The sequence below is a fragment of the Heptranchias perlo genome, chromosome 5 (genome assembly GCF_035084215.1).
Source record: "Heptranchias perlo isolate sHepPer1 chromosome 5, sHepPer1.hap1, whole genome shotgun sequence".
In the NCBI taxonomy this organism is placed as follows: Eukaryota; Metazoa; Chordata; class Chondrichthyes; order Hexanchiformes; family Hexanchidae; genus Heptranchias; species Heptranchias perlo.
This window is the reverse complement of record NC_090329.1, coordinates 92,469,084-92,488,685: the sequence shown is the minus strand read 5'-3', so window position 1 is coordinate 92,488,685 and position 19,602 is coordinate 92,469,084.

The following is a 19,602-nucleotide window of genomic DNA, read 5'->3' as shown; positions in this document are numbered from 1 at the left end:
TGGGTAAAATTGAATTAAAAGCTAGAAGCATAAAACTACTGGTAGCTCATTAAAATTAAAGCTTAAACTACTTAACTAGAGTAATATAACCAAAAATAACTGTATTTAAGGCTTAATTTGTTTTTGCTTGGTTTAAGTTAATCTTATAAATTAAGGCATGGCAGGGCAGCTCAGACCCATGGAATGCACGACCTGTGCCATGTGGGAACTCCAGGACGCTTCCCGTGTCCTGGACAACCACATGTGCAGGAAGTGTCGTCAGCTGGTGGAGCTCGAGCTGCGGGTTTTGGACCTTGAGCAGCAGCTGACGTCACTGCAGTGCATCCGTGAGGCTGAGAGTTTTGTGGACAGCACATTTCAGGATGTGGTCACCCCGCAGATTAAGAGAGTGCAGGCAGAGAGGGACTGGCTGACCGCCAGACAGACAAGGACGACCAGGCAGGTAGTGCAGGAGTCCCCTGAGGGCATCTCACTCTCCAACCAGTATTCAGTTCTGGGTACTGGTGGGGGAGAGGGTTCCTCTGGGGAGTGCAGCCAGAGCCAAGTCCAAAGCACCATGGGTAGCTCAGCTGTACAGGGTGGGGGGGGGAGGAGACAGGGCGGGAGAGCAATAGTGATAGGGGATTCTATAGTTGGGGGAGCAAACAGGCGTTTCTGCGGCCGCAAACGTGATTCCAGGATGGTATGTTGCCTCCCTGGTGCCAGGGTCATGGATGTCACTGAGTGGCTGCAGGACATTCTGAAGAGGGAGGGTGAACAGCCAGAGGTCATGGTCCATATCGGTACCAACGACATAGGTAAAAAGAGGGATGAGGTCCTGCAAGCAGAATATAAGGAGTTAGGAAATAAGTTAAAAAAGATGGACCTCAAGGGTAGTAATCTCAGGATTACTCCCAGTGCCAAGTGCTAGTGAGTATAGGTATAGGAGAATAGATCAGATGAATGCATGGCTGGAGGGTTGGTGCAGGAGGGAGGGATTTAGATTCCAGAGGAATTGGGACCGATTCTGGGGAAGGTGAGACCTGTACAAGCCGGAGGGGTTGCACCTCAACAGATCCAGGACTAATATCCTTGCAGGGGGGTTTGCTATTGCTGTTGGGGAGGGTTTAAACTTGAGTGGCGGGGGATGGGAACCTGAGCGGGGAGTCAGAAGAGAGTAAAGTTGAAAGCAACAAGAGAGGTGAGGACCCAGGGGAAATTTACAATACAAATAGTACAAAAAGTTGTTCAAGAACAAGTGAAAGGGAAAAGTGTAGAGCAGCAGAAAAAAAGTGTACTTTAGGCACTAGAGATAAAATGAAAACTAGAAGGTGTAAAGCGATTAACCCGGCATCAAAGCTGAAGGTCAGGCTCGGGTGTGTGGCCCAACTAAGAGTTCTATATACAAATGCACGGAGTATAAGGAATAAAATAAATGAACTACAGGTTCAAATTCAAATTGGAGGGTATGACACGTTAGCTATTATTGAGACATGGCTGCAGGGTGGTCAGGATTGGGAACTAAATATACCGGGTTATAAGGTCTACAGGAGAGTTAGGGAAATTGGAAGAGGGGGAGGAGTAGCCTTAGTGATTAGAGATGAAATCACTTCAATGATAAAAGAGGATATAACGAGGGGTAAGCAACCAACAGAGACCTTATGGGTTGAATTGAGAAATAGGAAAGGATCTAAGACTGTAGTGCGAGTTGTGTATAGGACCCCTGGCAGCAGCTCTGAAGTGCTAGATTGTATAAATGCAGAGATTAGACAAGCGTGTAAGAAAGGCATAATGGTCTTAATGGGGGACTTTAACCTTCACATAGATTGGGAAAAGCAGACTAGCAACTGTCAGAAAGGTAGTGAATTTCTTGAGTGTGTCCGGGATAGGTTTCTACAGCAGTATGTCCTGGAGGCAACAAGGGGGCAAGCCATACTAGATTTAGTAATGAGTAATGAACCAGATTTAGTTAACAGCTTAACCATGCGTGAACATCTATCCAATAGCGATCATAACATGATCGAGTTCAATGTGGTGGTTGAAAGGGAAAAAAGCGAATTAGCTGCTAAGATTCTAGACTTGGGTAAGGCCGACTTCAATGGGATGAGACAGAGACTGTCCACAGTAAACTGGGCAAATCTGTTAATGGGTAAAACGACTGATGATCAGTGGGAAATGTTTAAAGAAACATTTAACGTGATACAGAATCGGTTTATACCCCTGAGGGGCAAGAACTCTACTTGCCAAAAAAAACAGCCATGGACAACTAAAGAGGTAAGGGACAGTATAAGACATAAGGAAAGGGCATACAAAAAGGCAAAAAATGGCACAGACCCTGGTGAATGGGAAAAATACAAAGATCAACAAAGGGTCACAAAACAGATAGTAAGAGCTACAAAAAGAGAGTATGAAAAGAAACTTGCAAGGGATATCAAAACCAATACGAGGAACTTTTATTGTTATATTAGGAAGAAGAGGGTGGTCAGGAGCAGTGTTGGCCCCTTAAAAACTGAAAGTGGGGATATTGTCATTGACAATGGGGAAATGGCGGACATGTTGAACAATTACTTTGCGTCAGTATTTACAGTAGAAAAAGAGGATAGAATGCCGGAAATCCCAAGAAAAGTAATATTGAATCGGGGACAGGGACTCAATAAAATTAACATAAGTAAAACAACAGTAATGAAGAAAATAATAGCACTAAAGAGTGACAAATCCCCAGGACCAGATGGTTTCCATCCCAGGGTTTTAAAGGAAGTAGATGAGCACATTGCAGATGCCCTAACTATAATCTTTGAAAGTTCTCTAGATTCAAGAACCGTCCCTCTAGATTGGAAAATTGCACATGTCACTCCACTTTTTAAGAAAGGAGAGAGAGTGAAACCGAGGAATTATAGACCAGTTAGCCTAACATCTGTTGTGGGGAAAATGCTGGAGACTATAATTAAGGATAGGGTGACTGAACACCTCGAGAATTTTCAGTTAATGAGAGAGAGCCAGCATGGATTTGTGAAAGGTAGGTCGTGCCTGACAAACCTGATTGAATTTTTTGAAGAGGTGACTAAAGTAGTGGACAGGGGAATGTCAATGGATGTTATTTATATGGACTTCCAGAAGGCACTAGATAAGGTCCCACATAAGAGACTGTTAGCTAAGATAGAAGCCCATGGAATCGAGGGAAAAGTACAGACTTGGCTAGGAAGTTGGCTAAGCGAAAGGCGACAGAGAGTAGGGATAATGGCAGGATGTGACTAGTGGAGTCCCGCAGGGATCTGTCTTGGGGCCCCAATTATTCACAATATTTATTAACGACTTAGATGAAGGCATAGAAAGTCTCATATCTAAGTTTACCGATGACACAAAGATTGTGGTGGCATTGTAAGCAGTGTAGATGAAAACATAAAATTACAAAGCGATATTGATAGATTAGATGAATGAGCAAAACTGTGGCAAATGGAATTCAATGTAGGCAAATGTGAGTTCATCCACTTTGAACCAAAAAAAGATAGACCAGGGTACTTTCTAAATGGTAAAAAGTTAAAAATAGTGGATGTCCAAAGGGACTTAGGGGTTCAGGTACGTAGATCATTGAAGTGTCATGAACAGGTGCAGAAAATAATCAATAAGGCTAATGGATTGCTGGCCTTTATATTTAGAAGACTAGAGTACAAGGGGGCAGAACTTATGCTGCAGCTATACAAAACTCTGGTTAGACCGCACCTGGAGTACTGTGAGCAGTTCTGGGCACCGCACCTTCAGAAGGACATATTGGCCTTGGAGGGAGTGCAGCGTAGATTTACTAGAATGATACCCGGACTTCAAGGGTTAAATTACGAGGAGAGATTACACAAATTGGGGTTGTATTCTCTAGAGTTTAGAAGGTTAAGGGGTGATCTGATCGAAGTTTATAAGATAGTAATGGGAACAGATAAGGTGGATAGAGAGAAACTCTAGGAGTAGGGGGCACAGTCTAAAAATTAGAGCCAGGCCTTTCAGGAGTGAAATTAGAAAACATTTCTACACACAAAGGGTGGTAAAAGTTTGGAACTCTCTTCCGCAAACGGCAATTGATGCTAGCTCAATTGCTAAATTTAAATCTGAGATAGATAGCTTTTTGGCAACCAAAGGTATTAATGGATATGGGCCAAAGGCAGGTATATGGAGTTAGATCACAGATCAGCCATGATCTTATCAAATGGAGGAGCAGGCTCGAGGGGCTGAATGGCCTACTCCTGTTCCTATGTTCCTATGTTCTACCCTGTCAAACCTGGTCATTATCTTAAAGACCTCTATCGGGTCGCCCCTCAGCCTTCTCTTTTTCTAGAGAAAAGAGCCCCAACCTGTTCAGCCTTTCCTGATAAGGATATCCTCTCAGTTCTGGTATCATCCTTGTGAATCTTTTTTGCACCTTCTCCAATGCCTCTATATCCTTTCTATAAATTTCACTGAATATATTTAAGAAGGAGCTAGATAGATTTCTGGACACAAAAGGCATCAAGAGGTATGGGGAGAGAGCGGGAATATGGTATTGACATAGAAAATCAGCCATGATCATATTAAATGGCGGAGCAGGCTTGAAGGACCGAATGGCCTACTCCTGCTCCTATTTTCTATGTTTCTATAATATGGAGACCAGAACTGTACACAATACTCCAAGTGTGATTTAACCAAGGTTCTATACAAGTTTAACATAACTTCTTTGCTTTTCAATTCTAACCCTCTAGAAATGAATCCTAGTGCTTGATTTGCCTTTTTTATGGCCTTATTCACCTGCGTCGCTACTTTGAGACTTGTGTATCTGTACCCCTAGATCCCTTTGCTGCTCTATCCCATTTAGACGTATTATCCGAGCCTTCTTATTCTTCCTAACAAAATGCACCACCTCACACTTATCTATATTGAAATTCAGTTGCCAATTACCTGCCCATTCTGTACATTTATTAATGTCCTCTTGCATTTTGATGCATTCTTCCTTTGTATTAACTATACCCCCCAAATTGGTGTCATTCACAAATTTTGAAATTGTACTTCCAATTCCCGAATCTAAATCGTTAATGTAAATTGTGAACAACAGTGGTCCCAGCACCAATCCCTGTGGAACACCACTTCCCACCTTTTGCCAGTCTGAGTAGCTACCCTTAACCGCTACTCTCTGTTTTCTGTTTTGTAGCCAACTTGCTATCCATTCTGCTACCTGCCCCCTGAATCCACATGCTCTGACGTTAGCCATGAGTCTACAACGTGGTACCTTATTGAAGGCCTTTTGAAAATCCAAACATATTACATTCACTGCATTACCCTTGTCTACTCTTTCTATTACTTCTTCAAAGAATGCAATAAGTTTGGTCTAGCGTGACTTTCCCTTCTGAAATCCATGCTGACTATTCTTTATTATATTTTCATTCTCTAGCTGTCTTTCTATTACATTTTTGAGTAAAGATTTCATTATCGTTCCTTAGCTTAACCAACGTTAAGCTAAGTCTATAGTTCCCTGGATTTGTTCTATCTCCCTTTTTAGATATAGGAATCACATTAGCTGTCCGCCAGTCCTCTGACACTATTCCCTTTTATAGTGAATTTTAATATATATGTAATAGTGCCTCTACTATCTCCTCCCTAACTTCTTTTAATATTCGTGAATGCAATCCATCCGGACCAGGGGTTTTATCCTCCCGAAGTTTGATTGGTTTATCTCTTTCTATCTTTATTGTTTTAATATCTTTGTCGATTTCTTCTCCTAATGTCCTGCCAATCTTGTTAGTCTCCCTGGTAAATCCGGAGGCAAAGTAACTATTCGGTGGTTCTGCTATCTCACTGTCATTACCTGTGAGTCTATCGTGTGCATCCCTTCGTGGCCCTATCCCTATTCTGATTTTGTGCCAGATATTTGAGTATCTGTGCTCAACTATCTGGCACAGCTTTCACTAAGCACAGTTCTGGAAGATTTCACTCCATGACGGTTTTGTTACTAAGACCATGGGGAAGGTATCCCCCACCTCCACCCCTTGTTCTTGAAATCAAAAACAGAAACCACCTTCAGACACGGCCAAATTCATTTGTGTTTGCCCTTTAGTAGCAGAGTGGTAAATGCCACACTTCCTTCCACACACACAATACAATACCCCACCCCCACCAAGCCATGTTAATCGGCCTATCTGCCTGTGACACTGATTTTCCTTTCAAATGATTCAGCTTGAAGCAAGTGGAGGTAGGGGGCTGAACGTCTTTTGGCATTTTACTAACTACCAACCGCACTTTAGTCTCTGCAAATAGTTGTAAGGTGTATATTGCTCTATTTTAGTTAAATCTCAGTGACTCAGTCTTTAACTATGGATACGGGTGCCACATAGTGGTTATGTTACTGGACTAGTAATCCAGAGGCCTGGACTACTAATCCAGAGTCATGAGTTCAAATCCTGCCATGACAGCTGGGAAATTTAAATTCAATTAATTAAATAAAATCTGTAATTTAAAAAAAACTAGTAGCAGTAATGGTGGCCATGAAACTACCGGGTTGTCGTAAAAACCCACCTGGTTCACTAATGCCCTTTAGAGAAGGAAACCTGCTGTCTTTACCCAGTCTGGCCTATATGTGACTCCAGACCCACAGCAATGTGGTTGATTCTTAATGGCCTAGCAAGCCACTCAGTTGTGCAATCTCGCTACAGGAAGTCACAATGAGAATAAACCCGGATGGACCACTAGGCACTGGACACGACAAAGGCAAACCAAGTCCAGTTGACCCTGCAAAATCCTCCTCGCTAACATCTGGGGACTTGGGAGAGCTGTCAAGCAACAGCCTGACACAGCCATACTCACAGAATCATACCTTTCAGCCGATGTCCCAGATTCTTCCATCACCATCCCTGGGTATGTCCTGTCCCACCGGTGGCGGTACAGTGGTATACAGTCAGGAGGGAGTGGCCCTGGGTGTCCTCAACATTGACTCCGGACCTCATGAAATCTCATGGCATCAGGCCAAACATGGGCAAGGAAACCTCCTGCTGATTACCACCTACCGTCCTTCCTCAGCTGATGAATCAGTCCTCCTCCATGTTGAGCACCACTTGGAGGAAGCACTGAGGGTAGCAAGGGCATAGAATGTACTCTGGGTGGGGGACTTCAATGTCCATCACCAAGAGTGGCTCGGTAGTAGCACCACTACTGACAAAGATGGCGGGATCCTGAAGAACATAGCTGCCAGACTGGGGCCTGCCCCAGGTGGTGAGCAAACCAACACAAGGGAAAAACGTACTAGACCTCGTCCTCACTAATCTACCTGTCACAGATGCATCTGTCCATCATAGTATTCGTAGGAGTGACCACCGCACAGTCCTCGTGGAGACGAAGTCCCATCTTCACACTGAGGACACCATCCAACGTGTTCTGTGGCACTACCACTGTGCTAAGTGGGATAGATTCAGAATAGATCTAGCAGCTCAAAACTGGGCATCCATGAGGCGCTGTGGGCCATCAGCAGCAGCAGAGTTGTATTCCAGCACAATCCTCTTTTTGATGGTAGTTGGCTATTAAGGTGCTCCTTTATTTTTGTCTGACATCCAGTTTTGGATGAACTGCAGTTTCTTCCAGCTAAACATTGGGAGGCCAAAGTCATTATCAACTGGGTGACATGGACATGTTTTGCCGAAGGGCCTGTTTCCATGTTATAACTTCTATGATTCTATGATTATCTTCGTTCCCCAGCACAGACTCTACACAATTTGAGCAGGTTATTGGTGAGTAAGTGCCACTTGATAGCACTGTCGATGACACCTTCGATCACTTTGCTGATGATCGAGAGTAGACTGATGGGGCGGTAATTGGCCGGATTGGATTTGTCCTGCTTTTTGTGGACTGGACATACCTGGGAAATTTTCCACATTGTCGGGTAGATGCCAGTGTTGTAGCTGTACTGGAACAGCTTGGCTAGAGACTAGAGGTATTGTTGTTAGGAATCTCACAGTTTTGGTTTGAGTTTCACTTACTTTTCAAAATTTAGTAACCTTTCTATGATTCTATCTCTTCATCTTTTGTTAGTTATCTGACCTTGGTTCGATGGAGTTAGTAGTGTTGAAGGGTATTTGAAAGGATGTGTTAACTAATACATTAAGATGCATCAAGTTGTATAAGATAATAGAATGTTACAGCATAGACGCAGATCACTTGGCCCATCAAGTCTGTGTTGGAGTTTTCACCACATGGACCATCTAGTTTAATCCCACTCTGCTGCTCACTTCCCATGCTCTAGACTTACACTTCAATGCAGCACTGAGGGAAAGTAGAAGGTTTAGAGGGTTAAATTATGAGGACAGATTGCATAAACTTGGCTTATATTCCCTTGAGTATATAAAATTGAAGGGTGACCTGATTGAAGTATTTAAAATGTTATAAGGATTTGATAGAGTAGATGCAGAAAAACTAATTCCTCTGGTGGGGGAATCAAGAACAGGAAGACATAATCTTAAAATTAGAGCTAGGCCATTCAGGACCGAAATCAGGAAGCACTTTTTCAAACAAAGGGTAGTGGAAATCTGGAACTCTCTCCCTCAAAAGACTTTGGATGCTGGGAGAATTGGAGCTTTCAAGACTGAGATCGATAGATTTCTGTTAAGTAAGAGCATCAAGGGATATGAAGCAATGGTGAGTAAATGGAGTTGAGGTGCAGATCAGCCATGATCTAATTAAATGGCAGAGCAGGCTCAAGGAGCTGAATGGCCTACTGCTGTTCCTAATGTTCCTATTTTCCCAAGGTTGTGGCTTCAAATCCCAGTCTAGGACTTGAGTTGATAATCTGGACTGACACTGAGAGAGTGCTGCACTATAGAAATGAATATGCTTCTCGTGCTAAATTCTATTGTTAACTCTTTAATTATAGGATTGCTATCTGTCTGGCTATGGACCAGACAGTCTATTTTTGAAAGGGCCGTCTAGAAATTTATTTTTTTAAATAAAAGTCCATTTTTCAACCCACTTCTGTGGTTTATGTTACGGAGCCAATAGTTATTAAGGATTTTAAGGTTTTAAATCAATTTTCATCAGCAGCAAAAAAACCCTCACAATTCAAAACACAATCTCACCTCTAAATGGCCTCAATCTGTTTGTACTTGACATAGCTTGGCAACCGTACTGCTGCCATGTTATTCAGACAATGGGGCTATGTGCAACCACACATTCCGAAACAGTACATGGATCATGAACGTTTTTCCCCATGCCACAATCAAAACACAATGTACTCATTGCAAGTTTGCACTAGTTGAGGTGCTTTCTGTTGAAACATATTGGAAACAGATTCCAGCTGGCACAAAGGAAAGAAGCTTCAGGGATGAAGGAATAGTTTGTGGAAACAACATGAAGGAATGAATCTTCATAAATATCTTTGAGAAGCCAGCAGGCATACATTGTGTAATAATTATGAAATATCAACCTTGGGTACTAAAGGAAGAAAAACCACAAAAGACAAATGTAACCTAAACGAGTCTGGTAAAGGAAGCAACGTGTAGTTAATTAACTGCTTGAGAATGCGGTAGGGGAATTCCTAAAACTTGCTTTGATCTAAAGCAGCTCTGGGAAAATAAATGACGCAATAAAAAGGTATTTTTGGTAGAGTTGTACCAAATAAGGGAAAAATAAAATGGGCTATATATCTAGTTGTAGTTAAAAGGACAAACGTTCACTATATTTGTATCAAAACCAGGAAAGATTCAAGCAAAAGTATGAGGTTATGTTCATTGCACGGGGTCTGTCACCTTGATTAAGATTTTATCTTGATTTTGCAAAATCTTACAAAAATAATGTATAGTTGGCTGCAAAGTAGTGCAGTGTGCTGGTGTAACAATATCCTGTCCCCAGTAGTCAAGTGTAAGATATAGGTACGTACCTGCAATATCCCACCCAGTAAGTTCCCAATGCTGGTTCAGGTATCAGTGCATGCAGTATAGTGTTTTCCCTGCAAGTGAGGAGGAAAATCGGTGAGCAGCTCTTTAGATCGTATTAGTGGTTGGTTAGCCATCAGCATTGGTAGAGACTTGAGCATAGATTGACTGTATGCACTCAACAACAGGAGAGGCCTGCTACACATTTCTAGCATTTTTTGCCCTCTATTGTTAAAACTACATGGAAAAAGTTTGGCTCCATCTTTAGTGCCAAATTTATTTCCTCCAGGCATACAACTCTCCGAGCTCTGCGTTCCTCCAATTCTGGCCCCTTGCGCATCCCCAATTTTCATCACTCTGCTATTGGCGGCTGTGCCTTCAGCTAACTCGATCCTAAGCTCTGGAATTCCCTCCCTAAACCTCTCCGCCTCTCTACCTCTCTTTCCTCCTTTAAGACATTTAGACACCTATCCCTTTGACAAAGCTTTTGGTCACTTGTCCTAATATCTCCTGATGTGGCGCGGTGTCAAATTTTGCTCGATAATCGCTCCTGTGAAGCGCCTTGGGACGTTTTACCATGTTAAAGGCGCTATATAAATGCAAGTTGTTGTTGTGATAATGGAACCTTATCAGAGTGAGGTTACAGGTTTTGATGGTAGTTTGCTATTTATTTTTGTCTGACATCCAGTTTTGGATGAACTGCAGTTTCTTCCAGCTAAACATTGGGAGGCCAAAGTCATTATCTTCGTTCCCCAACACAAACTCTCCCCAGCCACTGTCTCAGGCTGAACCAGACTGTTCGCAACCTCGCCGTCCTATTTAACCCTCAGCTGAGCATCCAACCCCATATCCTCTCTATCACAAAGATCGCCTACTTCCAACTCTGTTACATTGCCCACCACTGCTCCTACCTCAGCCCACTTGCCGCTGAAACTCTTATCCACACCTTTGTCACCTCCAGACTCCACTATTCCAATGCCTTTCTGACTGGCCTCCCACCCTCCTCCCTCCGTAAACTTCAGTTTGACCAAAACACTGCTATCCATATCCTATCCCACATCAAATCCTGTTCACCCATCACCCCTGTTCTCACTGACCTACATAGACTTCCAGTTCCCCAATGTCTCAGGTTTAAAATTCTCATCCTCATGTTTAAATCCCACCCTTCTCTATCTCTGTAACCTCCTCCAGCCCTACAACCTCTTCTTGAGCTCTCTGTTTCTCTGACTCTGGCCTCGTGTGCATCCACCTCTTCCTTCAACCCACTACTAGAGCCTGTGCCTTTAGCTGCCTAGGCCACATGCTCTGGAACTCCCACCCGTAATCACTCTCCACCTCCGTTCCCTCCTTAAAACCCAGCTCTGTCACCAAGCTTTTGGTCACACCTCCTAATAGCTCCTTCTTTGGTTCTGCATCTATTATTTTCCTTAGGCCTCTGTGAAGCACCTGGGATATTTTTCTAGGTTAAAGGCTCTATATAAACGGAAGTTGTTCTTTTGACTCTTTAAGAACTTGTTCTTCAGTTGACCTACCATTGTCTAATGGCTGCAGTGCAACAAATGCAAAGAAACTAAAACAAAGTGGCCTGGAATTTCCTCCACTTCCCCATCCCAAAACATCAGTAAATAATGGCGAGGATGTGGGACCCGGTAACTTAACATCTGTTGCTGATCCTGGATCATCATGGGGGGTGGGGGGTGCAGGGGTATTAGCCCCTCGGGCAGCAGTAGGCTCCCTTTTGGTGGCTGGGCTCCCGCTAGGAACCCACCCTGCTTGTTCTAAGCCCACTGATAATCTCCGACAATAATACAATTGACATCCAAATTTTAGCTGTAAGCAGTGCCCCACCAGCCAAGATACAAAATTTGTTTAGAAATATATAGATTATACTCATCAAATTGAGGAATGTCAGTGCTGGAAAAAAGAACACTTATCCACTTTTTCTATTCCGTATTTCATTAATTATTCCCAAGCCAGTTATAACACAGTACATAATGGGAAGAGATCAAGGCAGTGGGATTAGTTTTGGATTGCCCTAGCAAAAGATTAGCACAGTCTTGATGGGCTGAATGGCCTCTTCTGTACTTAAACGTCTATGGTAAATTATACAGTAGAGTTCCTTCTTTTGCTTCCTTCTTCTCTGGCTCAACAATATGCAGAGTAGTGGAAGCTTTACTTTGAATTTAACTTGTGCTATCTTAGACATTTCTTTGTAATGAACAAAAGTGATCTCAATGTAGGAAAACTAAACAATTTTCCCAATTTTTCAAATGCAATGTCAGCATAATATATTCACAGACCAGGTATAACACAGGCTGGATGTGAGATAAACTTCCATCAGCTTTAACCTTCCTCCCTACACACCTCAATAGGACACTTTCTAACGCCTCAAGGTGCTTTTCCATTTCCCACACCATTTTCCCAATTGGATTGAGAAAAAAAATTTTCATCTCATTGCTCTGAGCTGTAATTCAAATGAGGTGCCTTTCCATATCTCAGTGGTTAGTGTTAACAGTGGGTTTATATAATTAGATCAGAGGTTATTGAGGGTGGTCGCGCTTTGGGGGTAGTGTGGGCTGTGGACTTGTGACAAATATCCACATGCTTCTAGTTTAATTTGCATGAAGAGACCAGGGAAGCCCACAGTTTAATTAGCATACAACAAGATGTGAGATCACAGCCACATTGTCGCATGAGTCTCACTCACTTGAAGTACACATCGTATATTTAGGAGAGCTGCAATGTAGTGTGGTGGATATTTGCAGAGGCGAGCATTCCATTGAGTCAGCCCTACCAGCAAAGGCTGACACATCTTATCCAATAGGTTTGGATTTCTCCTCTGAACATGTGGCTCTGAAGTAATATTGACCACTGTTTCTTTTCACTATTCAATTTGCCGTTTCACTTTTAACTTTTTTTTGTCTGGCTTTGTTTTGCAATACACAACATAATGAAATTGTTTTGTGAGACAACATCCTGTCATCTCCTAGTTTGGTCTCACTTTATCCTGTTGAAGCTTACTTAGAAGGATATTTTTAATGCTTCATTGCATCCTCCCATTAAGCAACATTTTGAAGACGGCATTAGTATTGAGGTTGGTATTTATATGTGGCATTTGCTCTTGCATATATGCAAATGAGGGTACGTTTAAAAATTATGCCTTCCATTTTGTAGTTCTCCTCTTTTGAAGGGCTCTTATGTAGAGCCCAAGGAGGGGCAGGGGGGCGGTGGGATTTTAACCCCAATGAACGGGTGGGTTGTGGTCGGGTGGAAGGTAAAAATAGTAAAAGTTGGAAGCGGGACCGTATCCCGGCTTCAACTTCTGAGTTTAACCCAGGTGCATTAGGATGTGCGCACAACCGAAACACAAGAATTCACAGTCTCAACAAAGAACTCCCAGACTAAACACAAAGAACTCCCATCTCCACTTAATGCCATCAGCTGGCTTGTTAAAGGGGCGATGTAGGTAATTTAAACAGTTGAGCTACTTAATTTTTGTGGATCCTGCTACAGAAATGGATTTAACTTCTCCTGCACGGGTTTTTTTTTTATTCGTTCATGGGATGTGGGTGTCGCTGGCAAGGCCAGCATTTATTGCCCATCCCTAATTGCCCCTGAGAAGGTGGTGGTGAGCCGCCTTCTTGAACTGCTGTAGTTCGTGTGGTGAAGGTTCTCCCACAGTGCTGTTAGGAAGGGAGTTCCAGGATTTTGACCCAGCGACGATGAAGGAACGGCGATATATTTCCAAGTCGGGATGGTGTGTGACTTGGAGGGGAACGTGCAGGTGGTGTTGTTCCCAATGTGCCTGCTGCTCTTGTCCTTCTAGGTGGTACAGGTCGTGTGTTTGAGAGGTGCTGTCGAAGAAGCCTTGGGCAGTTGCTGCAGTGCATCCTGTGGATGGTACACACTGCAGCCACAGTGCGCCGGTGGTGAAGGGAGTGAATGTTAAGGGTGGTGGATGGGGTGCCAATCAAGCGGGCTGCTTTGTCCTGGATGGTGTTGAGCTTCTTGAGTGTTGTTGGAGTTGCACTCATCCAGACAAGTGGAGAGTATTCCATCACACTCCTGACTTGTGCCTTGTAGATGGTGGAAAGAATTTGGGGAGTCAGGAGGTGAGTCACTCACCGCAGAATACCCAGCCTCTGACCTGCTCTTGTAGCCACAGTATTTATATGGCTGGTCCAGTTAAGTTTCTGGTCAATGGTGACCCCCAGGATGTTGATGGTGGGGGATTTGGCGATGGTAATGCCATTGAATGTCAAGGGGAGGTGGTTAGACTCTCTCTTGTTGGAGATGGTCATTGCCTGGCACTTGTCTGGCGCGAATGTTACTTGCCACTCATCAGCCCAAGCCTGGATGATGTCCAGGTCTTGCTGCATGCGGGCTCGGACTGCTTCATTATCTGAGGGGTTGCGAATGGAACTGAACACTGTGCAATCATCAGCGAACATCCCCATTTCTGATCTTATGATGAAGGGAGGGTCATTGATGAAGCAGCTGAAGATGGTTGGGCCTAGGACACTGCCCTGAGGAACTCCTGCAGCAATGTCCTGGGGCTGAGATGATTGTCCTCCAACAACCACCACCATCTTCCTTTGTACTAGGTATGACTCCAGCCACTGGAGAATTTTCCCCCTAATTCCCATTGACTTCAATTTTACTAGGGCTCCTTGGTGCCACACTTGGTTAAATACTGCCTTGATGTCAAGGACAGTCACTCTCACCTCACCTCTGGAATTCAGCTCTTTTGTCCATGTTTGGACAAAGGCCATACGTTGCAGGAAAGGATGCCCCAGAGCATGGTACATTGGCGAGACCATGCAGACGCTGCGACAACGGATGAACGGACACCGCGCAACAATCGCCAAACAGGAGGGTTCCCTCCCAGTCGGGGAACACTTCAGCAGTCATGGACATTCATCCACCGACCTTCGGGTAAGCGTACTCCAAGGCGGCCTTCGAGACACACGACAACGCAAAATCGTCGAGCAGAAATTGATAGCCAAGTTCCGCACCCATGAGGACAGCCTCAACCGGGATCTTGGGTTCATGTCACGCTACACGTTACCCTACCAGTGAACAAATGTTATCTGTTTTTAATATAATGGGTCATTTGCTGGCTTTCTCTGCCTTCCGGATGTTTCTGCCTCTCTCTGTTTTTTTTTTTTGTTTTTTTTTCCTGTTTGTTTTTTTGTTGAATGTGTATTCGGGGGTTCTGCAGGTGACACCTCTCTGTCTGAACACGGTGATTGCCTTGGCAACGGGCAGTTGCAGGGGCAGTCTGTAAACACCATGTATTGTTCTGTGATGTATAAATGCGTAGGCTTCAAGGAGCTCCTGAACATTTACCTGACGAAGGAGGAAGCCTCCGAAAGCTTGTGAATTTAAAATAAAATTGCTGGACTATAACTTGGTGTTGTAAAATTGTTTACAATTGGACAAAGGCTGTAATGAGGTCTGGAGCCGAGTGGTCCTGGCGGAACCCAAACTGAGCATCGGTGAGCAGGTTATTGGTGAGTAAGTGCCACTTGATAGCACTGTCGATGACACCTTCCATCACTTTGCTGATGATTGAGAGTAGACTGATGGGGCGGTAATTGGCCGGATTGGATTTGTCCTGCTTTTTGTGGACAGGACATACCTGGACAATTTTCCACATTGTCGGGTAGATGCCAGTGTTGCTGTACTGGAACAGTTTGGCTAGAGGCGCAGCTAGTTCTGGAGCACAAGTTTTCAGCACTACAGCCAGGATGTTGTCGAGGCCCGTAGCCTTTGCTGTATCCAGTACACTCACCCGTTTCTTGATATTACGTGGAGTGAATTGAATTGGCTGAAGACTGGCTTCTGTGATGGTGGGGATATCGGGAGGAGGCCGAGATGGATCGTTCACTCCGCACTTCTGGCTGATGATGGTTGCGAACGCTTCAGCCTTGTCTTTTGCACTCACATGCTGGACTCTGCCATCATTGAGGATGGGGATGTTTACAGAGCCTCCTCCTCCCGTTAGTTGTTTAATTGTCCACCACCATTCACGACTGGATGTGGCAGGACTGCAGAGCTTTGATATGATCCGTTGGTTGTGGAATCACTTAGCTCTGTCTATAGCATGTTGCTTCAGCTGTTTAGCATGCATGTAGTCCAGTGTTGTAACTTCACCAGGTTGGCACCTCATTTTTAGGTACGTCTGATGCTGCTCCTGGCATGCTCTTCTGCACTCCTCATTGAACTAGGGTTGACCCCCTGGCTTGTTGGTAATGGTAGAGTGAGGAATATGCCGGGCCATGAGGTTTCAGATTGTGCTGGAATACAATTCTGCTGCTGCTGACCCACAGCACCTCATGGATGCCCAGTTTTGAGCTGCTAGATCTGTTCTGAATCTATCCCATTAAGCACGGTGATAGTGCCACACAACACGTTGGATGTTGTCCTCGGTGCAAAGACGGGACTTCGTCTCCACAAGGACTGTGTGGTGGTCACTCCTACCAATACTGCCATGGACAGATGCATCTGCGACATGTAGATTGGTGGGGACGAGGTCAAGTGGGTTTTTCCCTCTGTGTTGGTTTACTCACCACCTGCCGCAGGCCCAGTCTGGCAGCTATGTCCTTCAGGACTCGGCCAGCTCGGTCAGTAGTGGTGCTACCGAGCCACTCTTGGTGATGGACATTGAAGTCCCCCACCCAAAGTACATTCTGTGCTCTTGCTACCCTCAGTGCTTCCTCCAAGTGGTGTTCAACATGGAGGAGGACTGATTCATCAGCCGAGGGTGGACGGTAGGTGGTAATCAGCAGGAGGTTTCCTTGCCCATGTTTAACCTGATGCCATGAGATCTGGAGTCAATGTTGAGGACTCCCAGGGCCACTCCCTCCTGACTGTATATCATTGTACCACCACCTCTGGTCGGTCTGTCCTGTCGGTGAGACAGGACATCCCCAGGGATGGTGATGGAAGAGTCTGGGATGTTGGCTGAAAGGTTTGATTCTGTGAGTGTGGCTATGTCAGGCTGTTGCTTGACTAGTCTGTGGGACAGCTCTCCCAATTTTGACACAAGTCCCCAGATTTTAGTGATGAGGACTTTGCAGGGTTGACTTGGCTTGGTTTGCCTTTGTCATGTCCGAGGCCTAGTGGTCCATCCGTTTTTATTCTTATTATGACTTTTTTTAGAGAGACTTTTACAACTGAGTGGCTTGCTAGGCCATTTCAGAGGGCAATTAAGAATCAACCACATTGCTATGTGACACATCTTAATAAAAGGTCAGGTGTTGCAGCTGTGCACTCAGTTCTCAGAGGCAAACTTTTGGCTGAGAGTACTTTGTGTTTAGAATGAGAGTTCTTTATTGAGACTGAGAATTCTTGTGTTCAGACAAATTACATTTTGGACCCTCTCAAACTAACAAGATCAGGATGGGGGGCACAATGGACCTATTCCACAGTACATCTGAGGGGGAGGCACAACAGCATCCGCGGCAGGCATGGCGTGCAGTTCTGGGAGTTGCAGGTCCACAAGACAGAGGTGAGCAACAAGGACCTACAGAAGTGCAGAGAGGGAACCAACATCTCAGGAGGCACTACCCACGTGAGAGGGTCTATAGGCAGAGACTGAGCTTCCTGGACCTCTCTGTGGAGCAGAGCCTATGCAGGCTGACATTGGGACAGCAGGTGGTCGCAGACATCTGCAGCCTCCTTCAGGAAAAGCTGCTCCCTACTGGACCTGGTGGCTATGCATTGCTCGTGGCAGTAAAAGTAACCACTGCCCTCAATTTCTTCACCTCTGGTTCCTTCCAGGGTGCCACCGGTGACATCTCAAAGGTGTCTCAATCGTTTGCACATAAGTGTATAAGGCAGGTGATGGATGGGTTGGTTGCTAGGGTGTCTGATTACATTAACTTCCCCCGCGATGACATCAGCCACAATGAATGAGCAGTGGGTTTCGCCTCTCTGGCTAGCTTCCCACGGGTGGTGGGCGCAATCGATTGCACACACATGGCAATCCGAGGACCACCACATGAGCCAGGAGTTTTCATCAACCGAAAGGGGTTTCACTCTATCAATGCGCAGCTGATGTGCGACCAGGAACCTGCGATTTCTGCAGGTTTGCACCAGATTCCCTGCCAGCTGTCGTGATGTCTTCATTTTGCGCCAGTCAAACATTCCAGACCTCTTCCAGGCAGGAGACAGGCGTAAGGGCAGGCTTCTTGGAGACAAGGGATACCCCAGGCAGACGTGGATCATGACACCTGTGAGGAACCCATTAATGAGGCACAAGAACGATACAACCAGGTGTGTTATTGAGCAAGCCATAGGCATGTTAAAGATGCACTTCAAATGTCTCGACAGGTCTGGTGGAGCCAGTCAGTACTCACCAGCGAGGATGTTCAAGATAATCATGGTATCCTGAATACTGCTCAACATAGTGCTGCAGAGAGGTTTAGAGGTAGTTGCGGATGAAGGCCCATCAAACATCCTCTGTGGCAACAACATTGAAGAGGAGGAGGGTGTGGAGGAGAAGGAGGTGGATGAGGAATGTGACAATGGTGCACCAATCGCTAGACCAGCCACGCACATTACAGCCCGGGATGCCAGGTTCTCATATTGACAGTCCAAAAATAAAGATATTTGAGATACTCAGGCCACCTGGCACAATCGCCACTGCAACGACAAACCCACCATCCACCCCCCCCAATCCGCACTTTGCACAAAACAGTCCTTCAACGACGCATACACCAATTACACAGCCCCCAATGGGTATCGTCATGTATTGGCATTCATCATGAATCAAATGAAAGGTCCACTCAAAAGTCTGGAAGCAATAATGGCCAAGACTTGGAAGTGTTGATTATGTGCCAACATTAAAAGAAATAGAAATCACAATATAACATTTGTTCTAACACCCTTGTATATATCCTTGGTGAACTATAAGTGCTTAAACTTACACTTTCTGCCATTTCTATGTGGTGCATCCCTTGTGGCTTCAGCAGAGGTAGAGACAGGCTGCCCAGGTCCCTGCCCTGACCGCTGAGATGCTATTGGCCTATGACCTCTGGGTTTTGGAGCCCGTGAGGGCTCCACCAAACACTACTCCACCTCCACCTGTGCAGGGACAGATTCAGCCATCGGGAGAGGAGGCAGCATTGTGGGTACTGGTTGGGGGTGTGGGGGGGCAACAAGTGAGACATAGAATCATCGAAAATAGAATCATAGAAAATTTATGGCACAGAAGGAGGCCATTCGGCCCATCGTGTCCGTGCCGGCCGAAAATGAGTCACCCAGCCTATCCCACTTTCCAGCATTTGGTCCATAGCCCTGTAAGTTACGGCATTTCAGATGCACATCCAGGTACTTTTTAAATGTGATGAGGGTTTCTGCCTCTACCAGCCTTTCAGACAATGAGTTCAAAACCCCTACCACCCTCTGGGTGAAAAAAAATGTCCTCATCTCCCCTCTAATCCTTCTACCAATCACTTTAAATCTATGCCCTCTGGTTATTGACCTCTCTGCTAAGGGAAATAGGTCCTTCCTATCCACTCTATCTAGGCCCCTCATAATTTTATACACCTCAATTAAATCACCCGTCAGCTTCCTCTGTTCCAAAGAAAACAACTCCAGCCTATCCAATCTTTACTCACAGCTAAAATTCTCCAGTCCTGGCAACATCCTCGTAAATCTCCTCTGTACCCTCTCTAGTGCAATTACATCCTTCCTGAAATGTGATGACCAGAACTGTACACGGTACTCAAGCTGTGGCCTAACC